At 40.6% G+C, this 14676-nt stretch overlaps 1 long non-coding RNA gene across 3 annotated transcripts; it reads right to left on the bottom strand.

Annotated features, from left to right (window-relative positions):
• Window positions 1-2504: 2504 nt before the first annotated feature.
• LOC144341142 (uncharacterized) lies at window positions 2505-7140 on the bottom strand. 3 transcript variants are annotated; one of them, XR_013417815.1, is made up of 4 exons: window positions 6991-7140; window positions 4441-4526; window positions 3165-3451; window positions 2505-3012 (listed from the first exon to the last, which is right to left on the bottom strand). It is a non-coding gene; the product is annotated as an uncharacterized LOC144341142 (long non-coding RNA). The 3 variants fall into 3 exon arrangements; XR_013417814.1 differs by having other exon boundaries at window positions 2505-3451; XR_013417813.1 differs by having other exon boundaries at window positions 2505-4526.
• Between the last annotated feature and the right edge of the window lie 7536 nt (window positions 7141-14676).

The raw sequence follows: 14676 nt of genomic DNA, 5'->3' as shown, positions 1-14676 counted from the left end.
GTCCATATCAGTGAGGCTTTTCCTGTTTTCTCAAATGCTTCAGTTATTCACTAGTCTAGAACTTAAAATCATTAGTGTTGTTGCTTGCTAACCTACTCTATGGATCCTCTCTCTTGTCTTGAGGTCAGAAACCACAGCCTTTCACTGTGAATCCCCAGACCTGGCAATGCCCTTGCCCTACAGAGGTGACCATGTTTCCCAAAAATACAAACAGCAATATTTCCAGTTTCACGTGTTCTTCCACAAGCTTTCCATCTCCCATCATAAGGCAGAATCTGTTTGTCTTCTCCAGAGACCCAGGATCTGGGAAGGGCTGACTCTGTGACTGTCTCAATAATTGGAATGCTACAGAATGCTTGACTTCCAAGGCTATGTTATAAAAAGCAATTAGGCTTCTGCCTGCAGCTCTCTCCCTAGGTATGTTCACCCTTGAAACCAGCCACTGGGTTATGAGGAAGCCTCAACTAGCTCATGTGGAGAGTAAAAGATGCCCCCAGCCAACAGCCAGCTCCACCCACCAGATAGATGAGTGAATGAATGAGCCTTCAGTTGATCCCATCCTCCAGTTCTCAAGTATTCCAGCTGAAGCCTCCGACATTGTAGAGCAGAGATGAGGTATCCTTGGTGTGCCATGGCAAAGTCTTAACCCGCAGAATCGAGTCTCTGAGCATAATAAATGGAGTACACCACTAAGCATTGGGGCTATTTGTTAAGAATCCATAATAACTGCAACAATAGTGGATGACAGACACTGAATGCATTAGTGAACGATTGGCCACGGGCTCTCTCAAATTCCTGAACCCACCTTGGGAATAGAAGAGATAAGAGCTCTCCTAGGATATCAGTGGAAGGGTATTGTGTTTTTTTAAAGTTTTAAGGCATAAATATTTATAAATATCCAATACTATAGTAGAAATGATTCTTTTAAAAAACAGCATCCTATTAAGCCGTGAAAAGACACGGAGGAAACTTAAATGCGTATTACTGAGTGAAAGAAGCCAATCTGAAAAGGCTCCACACTGTATGATTCCAACTATATGACATTCTGAAAAAAGCAAAACTATTGAGGCAGTGAAAATATCAGTGGTTGCCAGGGGCTAGACAGGGAGGAGAGGAAAAGTTGGTGCACAGGGGATTTTCAGGGCAGTGAAACTATTCGATATGACACTGTAATAGTGAATGTATGTTGTTATACACTTAAAACCTGTACTATTTGGGTGATGATGATGTGTCAATGTAGATTCATCAACTGCAACACATGTTCCACTCTGGTGGGGGATGTTGACAGTGGGACAGGCTGTGCGTGTGGCGGGTGGGGAGAGGGGAAATATGGAAACTCCCTGTACTCTCTCATCAATTTTTTTTTCTACTCAATTTTGCTGTGAATCTAAAACTGCTTTAAAAAATAAAGTCCATTTTTAATAAATAAAAATAAATAAATAAATAAAATTTTTTTAAAAATAAAATAAATATAAAAAAAATAAAGTCCATTTTTAAGAGGGGTCATTTCAATATGGTCTTATTTGTCTAAGGGCCTGGTGCTCTTCTTTTTCTCTCCTCAAACTTCTCACAAATAAACAGATTGTGCAGTCATTGGCAGAATTTGTGGTGTTTGCATCACTACATTGGAGCTTGAGGGTAAAGTTTCATTATGTACACCAGGAGTTAATTTACCTCCGAACTTATTCTTTCTTTCCTTTTTTTCTTACATGGAATGTGTGTTATCTGGGAGCTAATTTATTTCTGACATAGTTTAAGGAGTCTCTGTTTTTGCCTTGAGTGACAGTGGAAAAACTGTCAGCCTGAAAACATGAATGGTTTAGGACAAGACGAAAACAAGGACTCCAGGGTAGTTTGAATAATGAGCTAAGCATTCATTATTCTTGGTTTTTCTCTCTCCAGCATTATTAATTAGCAACTGTTTTCCAAAAAGTATCAGTGGAATTATCAATCTTAAAACTGACCAAAGTAAATATTATGTTTAATTTTGTTTTAATTAAAACTAGATGTTATAATATTATTATATCCATTTGCTTATTTGATTTATTCTCAGAAAATATAGCAAATGACCACATAGTTCTCAGTGGGTGTTTGAATGAAAAGTGATTGTTCAGAGCTTTCATAGTTTTTAAAACATTTGTAGGGATGATTCTTCATGTTTTTGATTTAGGCTGAGTCTTTAATCTGATTTATGTGCACACACTTGCTAAGCCTCTCGGAAGAAGAGTGGTGGTCAAGTTGTGCCACAGAACTCCTCCAGCTTCCATGGGGGGAGATTGATGGCAGTTTGGTTGAACTGGGAACCTGCAGGCCAGGGAAAGTCATCACCAGAAGCATAGGCTGACTAGAGGAATATTCAAGACCTCCTTTCTGTGAGTTTTTCACATAGAAATGATTACAACAGGCATAGATTTTTGTTAATTAAAAATGGTTTATTGTGAATATATATTGATTGATTGTATTAGTTCGTTCTCACACTGCTATAAAGAACTGAGACTGGGTAATTTATGAAGAAAAGAGGTTTAATTGACTCACAGTTCTACAGGCTGTGCAGGATGCATGGCTGGGGAGGCCTCAGGAAACTTACAATCATGGCAGAAGGACAAAGGGGAAGCAAGCATGTCTTCACATGGTGGCAGGAGAGAGAGAGAGAGAAGGGGAAGGTGCCGCACACTTTTAAACAACCAGATTTTGTGAGAATTCTATCATAAGACAGCACTAGGGGAATGATGCTAAACCACTAGAAACCACCCCATGATCCAATCACTTCCCACCACGCCCCACCTCCAACACTAGGGATTACAACTCAATGTGAGATTTGGGTGGGGACACAAAGCCAAACCATATCGTTCCACCCCTGCCGCTTCCCACATCTCATGTACTTCTCACATTTTAAAACACAATCATGCCTTCCCAATGGTCCCCCAAAGTCTTAACTCATTCCAGCATTAACTCAAAAATCCAAGTCCAAAGTCTCATCTGACACAAAGCACGTCACTTCTGCCTATCAGCCTGTAAAATAAAAAACAAGTTAGTTACTTCCAAGGTACAATGAGGGTACAAACATTGAGTAAATGCTCCCATTCCAAAAGGGAGAAATTGGGCAAAACAAGTCTGAAACCTAGCAGACAGTCATTAAATCTTAAAGGTCCAAAAATAGTTACCTTTGACTCCATGTCTCACATCCAGGGCATGCTGATGTAAGAGGTGGGCTCTCAAGGCCTTGGGCAGCTCTGCCCCTGTGGCTCTGAAGGGTACTGCCCTTGTGGCTGTGTTCACAGGTTGGCATTGAGTGCCTGGAGTTTTTCTGGGCACACGGTGCAAGCTGTTGGTGGATTTACCATTCTGGAGTCTGGAGGACGGTGGCCCTCTTCTCACAGCTCCACAAGGCAGTGCTCCAGTGGGGACTCTGTGTGGGGGCTCCGATTCCACATTTCCCCTCCACATTGCCCTAGTAGAGGTTCCCCATGAGGGCTCTACCCCTGCAGAAGACTTCTGCCTGGAAATCCAGGCATTTTCATACATCTTCTGAAATCTAGGTGGAGGTTCCCAAACCTCAACTGTTGCACTCTGCACACCTACAGGCTTAACATCATGTGGAAGCTGCCAACGCTTCTTATGGCTTTTGCCCTCTTAAGCAGAGGCCTGAAGCGTATCTGAGGCCCTTTACGCCAAGGCCAGAGCTGGAGCAGCTGTGATGCAGGGCGCCATGTCCCGGGGCTGCACAGAACAGAGTGGGGGACCCTAGGCCTGGCCCACAAAACCATTTTTCCCTCCTAGTCCTCCAGCCCTCTGTCTCTGAAATGCCTTGGAGGCATTTTTCACATTGTCTTGGCTATTAACATTTAGCTTATCTTTACTGCAGCAGATTTGAATTCCTCCCCAGAAAACGGTTTTGTTTTGTTTTGTTTTGTTTTGTTTTGTTTTTTTACTATATGGCCAGGCTGCAAATTTTCCAAACTTTCATGCTCTGCTGCTGCTTAGGAATTTCTTCTGCCACATACCCTAAATCCTCTCTCTCAAGTTCAAAATTCAACAGATTCCCTAGAGCAGGGGCACAATGCCACTAGTTTTTTTGCTAAAGCATAGCAAGAATGACCTTTACTGCAGTTTCCAGTAAGTTCCTCATCTCCATCTGAGACCCCATCAGCCTGGCCATCTCTGTCCATATCACTATCAGCATTTTGGTCAAAACCATTCAACAAGTCTCTAGGAAGTTTCAAACTTTCCCTCATCTTCCTGTCTTCTTCCAAAGCTTCCAAACTGTTCCAACCTCTGCCCATTACCCAGTTCCAAAGTCACTTCTACATTTTTAGGTATCTTTATAGTAATGCCCCATTTCTCTGATACCAATTTTCTCTATTAGTCTGTTCTCACACTGCTATAAAGAACTACCTGAGACTGGGTAATTTATGAAAAGAAGAGGTTTAATTGACTCACAGTTCCACAGGCTGTAGAGGAGACATTGCTGGGGAGGCTTAGGAAGCTTACAATCATGGCAGAGGGGCTAAGGTAAGCAAGCACATCTTCAAATGGTGGCAGGAGAGAGAAAGAGAGAGAGAATGGGAAGGTGCCACACACTTTTAAACAACCAGATCTTGTGAGAACTCTATTGTGAGAAATCACTAGGGAGATGGTGCTAAGCCATTAGAGACCATCCCCCCATAATCCAGTCACCTCCTACCAATCTCCAACACTAGGGATTACAATTCAGCATGAGATTTGGGTGGTGCCCCAGAGCCAAACCATTATCACTGACTGATTAATACATTATTGAATTGATGTCTTTTAATTGATTTTTTAGTTTTATCAAAGTTTTATATGTACAAAGTTTAACAAGTCAGTGGTTTCAGGCCAAGTATAGTGGCTCAGCCTGTAATCCCAGCATTTTGGGAGGCTGAGGCGGATGGATCACCTGAGGTCAGGAGTTTGAGACCAGCCTGGACAACATAGTGAAACCCTGTCTCTCTTAAAAATACAAAACTTAGCCAGGCATGGTGGCGTGCACCTGTAGTCCCAGCTACTTGGGAGGCTGAGGCAAGAGAATGACTTGAACCTGATAGGCAGAGGTTGCAGTGAGCCAAGATCATGCCACTGCACTCTGGCCTGGGCAACAGAGTGAGACTTTGTCTCAAAACAAAACAAAACAAAACAAAAATGGTTTCATAAGGCTTCGTCTTATTTTTTTTTCCTCACTGTGTAACTCAGGCTGGAGTGCAGTGGTGCGATCATGGTTCACTGCAGCCTCTACCGCCCAGGCTCAAGTGATCCTACCACCTCAGTCTCCCAAGTAGCTAGGACTATAGATAGGTACACACCACCATGCTGGCTAATTTTTGTATTTTTTGTAGAGATGAGATTATATTGCCCAGGCTGGTCTTGAACTCTTAGGCTCAAGCAATCCATTCACTTCAGCTTCCCAAAGTGCTGGAATTGCAGGTGAAAGTCACTGTGCCTAAGCAAGGTTTCTATTGAAAACCAGCAGACCTCTACGTGCCCTTTTCCATCCAATTTCCTCTCCATGGAGGCAATTACTTTTGTTTCTTACAGCTGTTGCTTCTGGAGTTTGCCCCCATATTTCTAAATTATATGCGTATATCACTATTTTTCATATTCTCATCCATTAAATGAGTTTTAAAACTTCATAAGTTTCGTGTGAGCATTAAAAGGAATTAATTCAGGCTGGGCGCGGTGGCTCACGCCTGAAATCCCTGCACTTTGGGAGGCCGAGGTGGGTGGATCACCTGAGGTCAGGAGTTTGAGACCAGCCTGGCCAACATGGTGAATCCCTGTCTCTACTAAAAATACAAAAACTAACTGGGCGTAGTGGCATGTACCTGTAATCTCAGCTACTTGAGACGCTGAGGCAGAGAATTGCTTGAACCTGGGAGGCGGAAGTTGTAGTGAACCAAGATTGCACCACTTCACTCCAGTCTGGGTGACAGAGCGAGACTGTCTTAAATAAATAAATAAAACCAAAGGAATTAATGCATTAAAAATAAGCACTTTTAACAGTGCCTGGCACTATTGTTGTTATATTGACTTTTCGGTTTTTGTTATTATCTCCTCTATTATAGAATAATTATGATTCAGTTCTGTTACACCATTTACACATCTTTCCCTGAACATCTCCTCCTGCCATCTGACAATATATCTCTATCATAAATTTTTAAGATAGTATTTAATGTTTATATAACTATGATTTTAAAAATATCTGCAGCTGAGCCATATTTTATTTTCTTTTTCAATTATTTGTTTTCACTGGAGTTTATCATCTCATTTTTTTCTTATTTGCTTAGTTTTCTATGTACAACAATCCCCCTTATCCACGGTTTCACTTTCTGTGGTTTCAGTTACTACATGTTCAACCCCAAAAATATTAAGTGGAACATTTAAGAAATAAAAAGTTTAGGCCGGATGCGGTGGCTCACGTACCCGTGAGATCCCAACACTTTGGGAGGCTGAGGCGGGCAGATCACCTGAGGTCAGGAGTTGGAGACCAGCCTGATCAACTTGGTGAAACCCCGTCTCAACTAAAAATAGAAAAATTAGCTGGGCCTGGTGGCACATCCCTGTAGTCCCAGGAGGCTGAGACAGGAGAATAGCTCGAACCCAGGAGGCAGAGGTTGCAGTGAGTCAAGATCCCACCACTGCACTCCAGCCTGAGTGACACAGCAAGACTCTGTCTCAAAAAAAAAAAAAAAAAAAGAAAAGAAAAATTATCCACGAGGTCTGTGCTGTCTGCCCGCTGGTTGCTTAGTAGCCATCTTGGTTATCAGATCAACTGTTGCAGTATTGCAGTGCTTGTGTTCAAGTAACCCTTATTTTACTTAATAATGGCCCCAAGAGTACTGTGCCTAATTAAATTGTATCATAGGTCTGTACATACAGGAAAAAATACAGTATATATAGGGTTCAGACTATCTGTGGTTTCAGGCATCCACTGGGGGTCTTGGAACATATCCCCACAGATAGGAGGAGACTCCTTACCTCTACTGAAATCATCCCAAACCCTGCATCAGAAATGGAAATCTCCTCTCTGTATGTTCTGCCAGCGTAAACCTTTTTTTGGAAGATATCCTTCCTGGAGCTCTCTCTCCTCCTGCTGCAGTCTGGACTGGCTGCTCTCAAAATCTGCCACCCAGCTGTCACCCTGGGATTTCCTTTTCTTAACCTCAAAATTCCTTTCAGTTCTCCTCTGTATTGGAGCCTCTTTTCTTTTTTTTTCGGTCCCATGACATCCTGTTTCTCATTTTACACTTTCATTTTGGGTGAACACATCCTCCTGAAGCTTCCAGATCATGACTATCTATACAATTCTTTCAACCTCATACATGATTGATATTGGTTTAGAATTCTAATTTGAAATTAGAATTCTAAATTGAAAATCTTTTTTCCTTAGAAATTTAAAGATGCTGCTCTTCTAGCTTCCAGTGCAGCTGTTGGGAAGTCTGATATTTTACCTTTTTAATGAGGCATACTATTTCCTTTCTGAATGCATTTAGAATCTTCTTTTAGTCCTTGGAATTGCAACGTTTTATGATGATGTTTCTTGGTGTGGTACTTCTAAACCCCTTATGTAGGAGACCTTGTGATGCCTCTGAATATGAAAACTCATGTCCTTCAGCTCTGAAGAATTTCTTTTTTTTTTTTTTTCTTTTTTTTTTTTTTTTTTGAGACAGAACCTCGCTCAGTCACCCAGGCTGGAGTGCAGTGGTGCGATTTCATCTCACCATGTTGGCAAGGCTGGTCTCAAACTCCTGACTTCAGGCGATCCGCCCACCTCGGCCTCCCAAAGTGTGGGATTACAGGCATGAGCCACCACGTCTGGCCTGAAGAATTTTCTTGAATTATTTTTTGAATAGTTTTAACCTTTCTATTTTCTCTGTTCTCTCTTTCTGGAACTCCCAATTTATTTGAATATTATAGTTCTTCATCAGGTCTTTAATTTTTCCTATATTTTCCATCTCCAAAATATTTTTTTACTTTCCCAAACTCTGAAAGAGTTTGTATAAAATTGGTATTATTTCTTATGGGTTTTTTTTTTTTTGTATGTTTTCCATCTCTGAAATTTTTTTTACTTTCCCAAACTTTATCTTCTGATATTTCTAATTCATGTAACTTTCTAATTTCCTTCTTTTTTTTCTCTGAACATATCAATTACAGCTTTTTGAAATTTTCTACTTTATTATTATGATTATTTCTGCTTCTACTGAGCTCTTATAAAAATCTTATTTGTTTTTATCTCAGTTTTCCTATTAGAAAATTTATCAGATATCTGGTCATCCTTGACTCTTTTCTCATATTTAAAAGTGAAGCACTAAAAAGCTGGTTGTAAGTTGTGTAGTGTGTGTGTACATGCATGTGTATATGTGTGTGCATATGTGTGTGTGTGTGCATGCACATACATGGTGGTGTTGAGGGCTGGAGGGAGCTTGCCAGTGTGTGAACTTTTCTGTAGAGTGATCTTGCTGGGCTGTTTCATTGGGAAACTCCTATCTTGTAGTTTCTTTGGGTCTTTTCTCTTAATCTAGACAGTTTCCTGAAACCCTTTCTGATTTGGGAATTATAAACCTGACTGCCAGCATTCTGAGACTGGAGTGGAGGGAAGGGGATGAGGGCCCACAGGATGTAGAACTCCAGTTGATCCCCAGTTTTCTGTACAGTGCCCTGCCCTGATGTCACTGAGGCTGGAGTCTCTCTGGCTAACCCTCTTTGGAGGGTCAACTCTGGACTTCTGAGACTGGAGATAGCGGTTGGCAGATCTGGGGGCATCTATGCGCCTCTGTATAGGCTTGTAAGCAGTCTTCTGTTCTCAGCCTCAATTGCATCCTGGGGCCACCAACTCCTGAGTCTTTCTGAGGTTCTTTGTCTCAAATCATCCCACTTCAGGCTGCCCCCAGTTGGTTCCAGCTTCCTTTGGTCAGCTAAGTTGGTAGTCACTTGTCCCATATGCTCTCCAACTTCCAAAATATTTCTTTTTCTTTTCTACTTTCTTTTTCTCTTTGTCCTTGTGATTTAATATCTTTTTTTTTTTTTTTTAAGCCACTCTCTGTTATTTTGGTGGGACTGGTGAAGCTGGGGCAAAACTGTAAATGATGTTTTTATTTTTTATTTATTTTTATTTATTATTATTATTATTATTATTTTTCAGTCAGAGTCTTGCTCTGTCACCCAGGCTAGAGTGTAGTGGTGCCATCTTGGCTCAATGCAGCCTCCACCTACAGATTCAAGCAATTCTTGTGCTTCAGCCTCCTGAGTAGCTGGGATTACAGGCGTGCACCAGTATGCCTGGCTAATTTTTGTATTTTTAGTGGAGACAGGGTTTCACTGTGTTGTCCAGGCTGGTCTCGAACTCCTGACCTCAAGTGATCTGCCCATCTCAGCCTCCCAAAGTGCTGGAATTACAGGTGTGAGCCACTGCACCTGGCCTGATGTTTTTAATTTACAAAATTTAATGGATCTTTTTAGTGATGGAATTCAAATAATGTAATGATGAAATATAAACTGAGCTGCATTAATTTAATTTTAATTAGACCCAGGTGACAGAGCACACACATGTAGTCCCAGCTATTCAGGAGGCTGAAGCAGGAGGGTTGCTGGAGCCCAGGAATTCAAGGCTGCTATGTGCTTGATCACTGCTGTGAATATCTACTGCACTCAAGCCTGGGCAGCATAGCTAGATCCTGTTTCTAAGATAAATAAATAAGTCTAGCTGGACACAGTCTCAACTTTACATTTTTCTTGGGATGCAAAATTTGGTTGTTGTTATAGGATTGTACATTTCCATAAGTGTTCTATTTGTGTTAAGTATTTAGATTAGAAAAAAAGAAAAGCTAAAAATCAATAAACCTGAAGAAATTAGAAGACAAACAGAAAATTTTACTTAAAGAAGGTATAATAGAAGGAAGGAAATTACAAAGATTTTTTTTAAAAAGCCACATGAACCAGAAAACACTGTACAATTCAGCAAAGTGAAAAGTAAAGCCTTGATGAGGATGATCATGAACAAAGTAGAGAAGGCTTACATCACCAGTACTGGAAATGGAAAAGGAAACATCTCACCTTTGATGCTAAATAGATCACAAAGTGCCATTATAAGTAATAATAAAGCCAAACTTTTTAGATAAATCAGACAAATTCTTAGAAAAATAACTGGCCAAAGTGGACATGAGAATTCTGATTTGTCCAATAAATACATTTTAAAATAGAATCTGTAGTTTAATCCTTCCTACAAATGAAACTCTATGCCTAAATGGCTTCACTAGAGAATTTGATAAAGACTTCAAGTAAGAAATAGTACCAATTGTAGGCCTGGTATGGTGGCTCATGGCTATAATCCCAGCCCTTTGGAAGGCTGGTTTGGCTGTGTATCCACCCAAATCTCATTTTGAATTCCCACATGTTGTGGGAGGTACCCAGTGGGAGGTAATTGAATCATGGGGACAAGTCTTTCCCATGATGTTCTCATGATGATGAATAAGTCTCATGAAATTTGATGGTTTTAAAAAGAGGAGTTCCCCTGCACACAATCTCTCTCTTTGCCTGCTGCCATCCATGTAAGACATGACCTGCTCCTCCTTGCCTTCTGCCATGATTGTGAGGCTTCTCCCAGCCTCGTGGAAATGTAAGTCTAATTAAATCTCTTTCTTTTGTAAATTGCCCAGTCTTGGGTATATCTTTATCAGCACTGTGAAAACAGGCTAATACAGAGGCTGAGGAGGGCAGATTGCCTGAGGCCAGGAATTTGAGACCAGCCTAGACAACATGGTGAAACCTCATCTCTACAAAAATACAAAAATTAGCTGGATGTGGTGGTGCATTACTGCAGTCCCAGCTACTCAGGAGGATGAGGTGGAAGGATCACTTGAGCCCAGGAAGTGGAGGTCACAGCAAGCCAAGATCTTGCCACTGCACTCCAGCCTAGGTGACACAGCGAGACCTTATCGAAAAAAAAAAAAAAAAGATGAAAGAAAGAAGGAAAGGAAGAAAGGAAGAGAGAAAGAAGAAAGAAAAAGAAAGAAGAAAGAAAGAAAGAAAGAAAATGTCCTAAATAAAACATTAGTAACCAGAATTCAGCTGTGTATAAAAAGTATAAAACATTGTGACCAAGTTTATTTATTCAAGGAGTTTGTTGTGGAAATTCAAGATTGACTTGCAAAAATCAACGTAATTTATCATCTCAGCAGAGACAGGCAGAATTTGTGGCAAGGTGACTATTTAAGATGCCCCGCTGTCAAGCAGAGTTTGGAGTTTGGGGTAGCTTGGTAGTTTTATCCATAACTTACTAATCAAACCAGAAGTAAAGAAATTCTGTCCAAAATCTTGTTACAATCCAGCACATTGGATGTGGGTGGAGACATGAGAAGCCAGACAGTATCGAGACCCAGACCTAAACCCGGACACTAAGGAGCAAAGGACAGGGAGACAGACCATAACACCCAGCAAGTGATGCCTGCCATGGGAAACACATTCCCCTCTCCGCAGATTAGCACGATGGCTTCCTGAAGAGAATATGTGTTCTGGTTTTCAAACTGTGATACCACTCCCCAAGAATTATCCCATGCTGCATAATTTATGTCTGGTCCAACTTCCTTTTGATAACATCTCAGCTGGGTTTGGCCTACTTCCATGAGTCAAAGGTATGGGTCATCTCTGACCCATTGACCCAAATAGGTGAGTGCAGTAGGGGCTTACAGGAGAGCACCGAGAGCTGACCGGTCCTTTCTCCCCTCAACTATGCCAGTCATTTCCAGGAGAGATCATTCCAGCCTGCACAACAGAGTGAGACCCTGTAGTGGAAACCATGATGCTTTTTTTTTTTTTTTTTCCAGCATAGATCTTGCTCTAAAGAGCAAGGTCTGCTTCTGGAGACAGGCAAACATTTCTGGGTTCAATATCTCTGTTGAAAACTCACTTGAGTCACTTTGGTCAGACACAGCTCTTGGTTTCTTCTATAGTCTCAGAAGAGATTTGAAGTGACTCCCTTCCTCACAATTATGCTTCCAGGTTATAGTTCTGCCACATTCATTTATTTAGTTGCTTGTTTATTTAGCAAACATTTATTAGCAAGCAAGTCCAGAGCCATTTCTGCAACTGGTTCTTTAACGCTAAAAGAAGCCCCAACTCTCTGTCACTTTAGGTGCTTCATCTACCACATTGCGTGACAGGGTGATCCAAAGCAGACATGCTGAACCTCTAGAGACAGGATTCTGTTACCTTGACGGCTGGCATTGGATGGAGAGTGATCTGCGACCCTCTGAGTCATGGCTTTACATGGAACCAGTTAGGGCTTTAGCCCAGAGCTAGAGCGCAACAGTGAAGACTACGGGAGTCAAAGGTCATCATATTCTATTTGTACAATTGTGCGAGTATCTGTAAAATACTTTAGCCAAGCCACATATTTTAAATACCTTTAATGCCCAAATTACAGCCTATTTCTAAAATCCATCATGCTATTTGACAAGTCATTAGGATCAGAAATAAAAACCTGTGTCTGACATTCCTTGTGCTGATTGGCAACACAGTAGCTCTTTGTCAAGATACAAATAACTGAAGCATGTATAGCAGCTGCTGCTTGGGCACAGACTTCCTGGGTCGATTGCCCCATGACCACCTGGGTTAGAATTCTTGCTTAGAATTGACCACCTGGATCACCGTGATAGAGCGAGACTCCGTCTCAAAAAAAAAAAAAAAACAAGGATAGACTACCTGGGCATGGCGCAGTGGCGTTTGCCTGTAATCCCAGCTACTTGGGAGGATGAGGCAGGAGGATCACTTGTGCCCAGGAGCTCCAGGGCAGTCTGGGCAACATAGTGAGACCCTGTCTCTAAATATGAAAAATATAAAAAAGAATTGACCACCTGGGTTGTGGCTTAATGAAAGTAATACATATGATATCCCACAGTATATATGGAAATATTTAAAAGTAAATTGGAGATATTAGAACAATCATCTCTGCCACATCCCAATTAATAATCTGGACAAGTTAGTCAACATTCCTGTGCTTTCAATTATTCATTTGTTCATGCACATAGATTTTTAGGTCAATAAAATAATGTACATAAAGTACTTAGAATCATGTCTGATACACACACACACAAAAGACACCCAAAAAGTGGTAGCTCCTATTACTAACTGTATAGTGCACACCACCATACATCTTCTACTTGCCTCTCGGAAAGCCTTGGCTCTTGTCCAGGTTTGGTCAACATGGAAAGAGAAAACTGAGGTCCACCCAGATATGCTACATGCTAGTGCATGCTAAGTTGTCACAGTACAAAGGCAGGCCCTAGGCTTACAAACTGGAAAAATTCATTTTCCTCAGTGTCCCCAGAGGTTACGCATGATAAGCTCCTTAGAGACTGATGTATATAAATCAAACTTTCTATTTATAAATTATCATGAGCAATTTAGTTAGCAAATGCATTGGGTATTTTAGTTCTTAGAAGTAAATGATAATATCTTTAGGATGAGTTTATTTTATACAATGGATACATTCCTGAAGACTGCATTAGCCAAAACTTATGTAACTCAAAGCAATTTTTCCCACATTAATACATTTAAAGTATGAAAGAGTAGATTTCCAGTGCACATAAATCTACACCAGTTGGTACATAATTGCTTTTTAATGGTGCTTTTCATTTCTTCGGCATGATCTCTGATATTTTGCAGAAATCAATCTGCTGAATTATAAGCATATAATATCATAATGGCTGTCTGGTCTTCTGCAGAGCCTCTTTATGACATCTAAAGTGCAGAACAAATGCACTGCTCCTGGTGCTTTAATGTGCCATCACGTTATGAATGCTCACATGACATGGCCATAGGATGTTAACAAAATCACATTTCGATTGTCACCAAAATCACTTGGAGTTCTGAGCTGTGTGAACAGCAGCGTAGTCTACGAGATATCTGCAAAAGGAAGAGAGGATTTCTGTTTTAGAACTGAAGTGGTACAGTTTACAATTCACTTGTCTGAGCAATTTTGACATGAGCAATTCTTGATTTTATTTTAATTCAGGGGATTTGCACCATTTCTCATTTTGAGCACAAAATGAGACCTTATGAATGTTCCGTATTACACAATTTCAAATACATGTAACTCAAATTCACCTAAAACATGACTGTGTTGTACTGACAAATTATTGCCCTTTCCATCTTTTCCTTGTCAAGGAGGATTGCGTAGGAGAGAGACCTTGACTTTGGAGCTACCAGGGAGATCTGCATCTAATTCAGTTCTTTGTCACTTACTAGCTGGGTGGGACTTCATTTCTTCATCTGAGAAATGGGAATTATAAATGCCTGTCATAGAGGGTGATTCTGAAGATGAATAATACTATCAAACATTTATTAGGGGGCTTCCTATAGGCCACCCAATTTATATATATCATTGCATTAATTTTACCGAAATTCCATGGAATAGAAATTTTTAGTCCATAGAGAAAATAGGGCTCATGGAAGTTAAGTAATCTGACTCAGGCCAGATAGCTAGTCAACAGCAGAACTGAGATTCGAACTCAGGTATGAACTGACTTCAAATCAAGACACATTCCTCCTTATTGGAATTAAATGAAATCACGTCTCTATTATGTCCAAGAATAATACCCAACATGCTAGCGGTAGGATCTTGTAAAAGAAAAAAGAAAAAAATAATTTACAAAGAATAATATCTGA

The sequence above is a fragment of the Macaca mulatta genome, chromosome 5, assembly GCF_049350105.2.
Source record: "Macaca mulatta isolate MMU2019108-1 chromosome 5, T2T-MMU8v2.0, whole genome shotgun sequence".
NCBI lineage: Eukaryota > Metazoa > Chordata > Mammalia > Primates > Cercopithecidae > Macaca > Macaca mulatta.
Note: the sequence above shows the minus strand (reverse complement) of the source record. Positions and strands in the feature narration are given on the sequence as shown.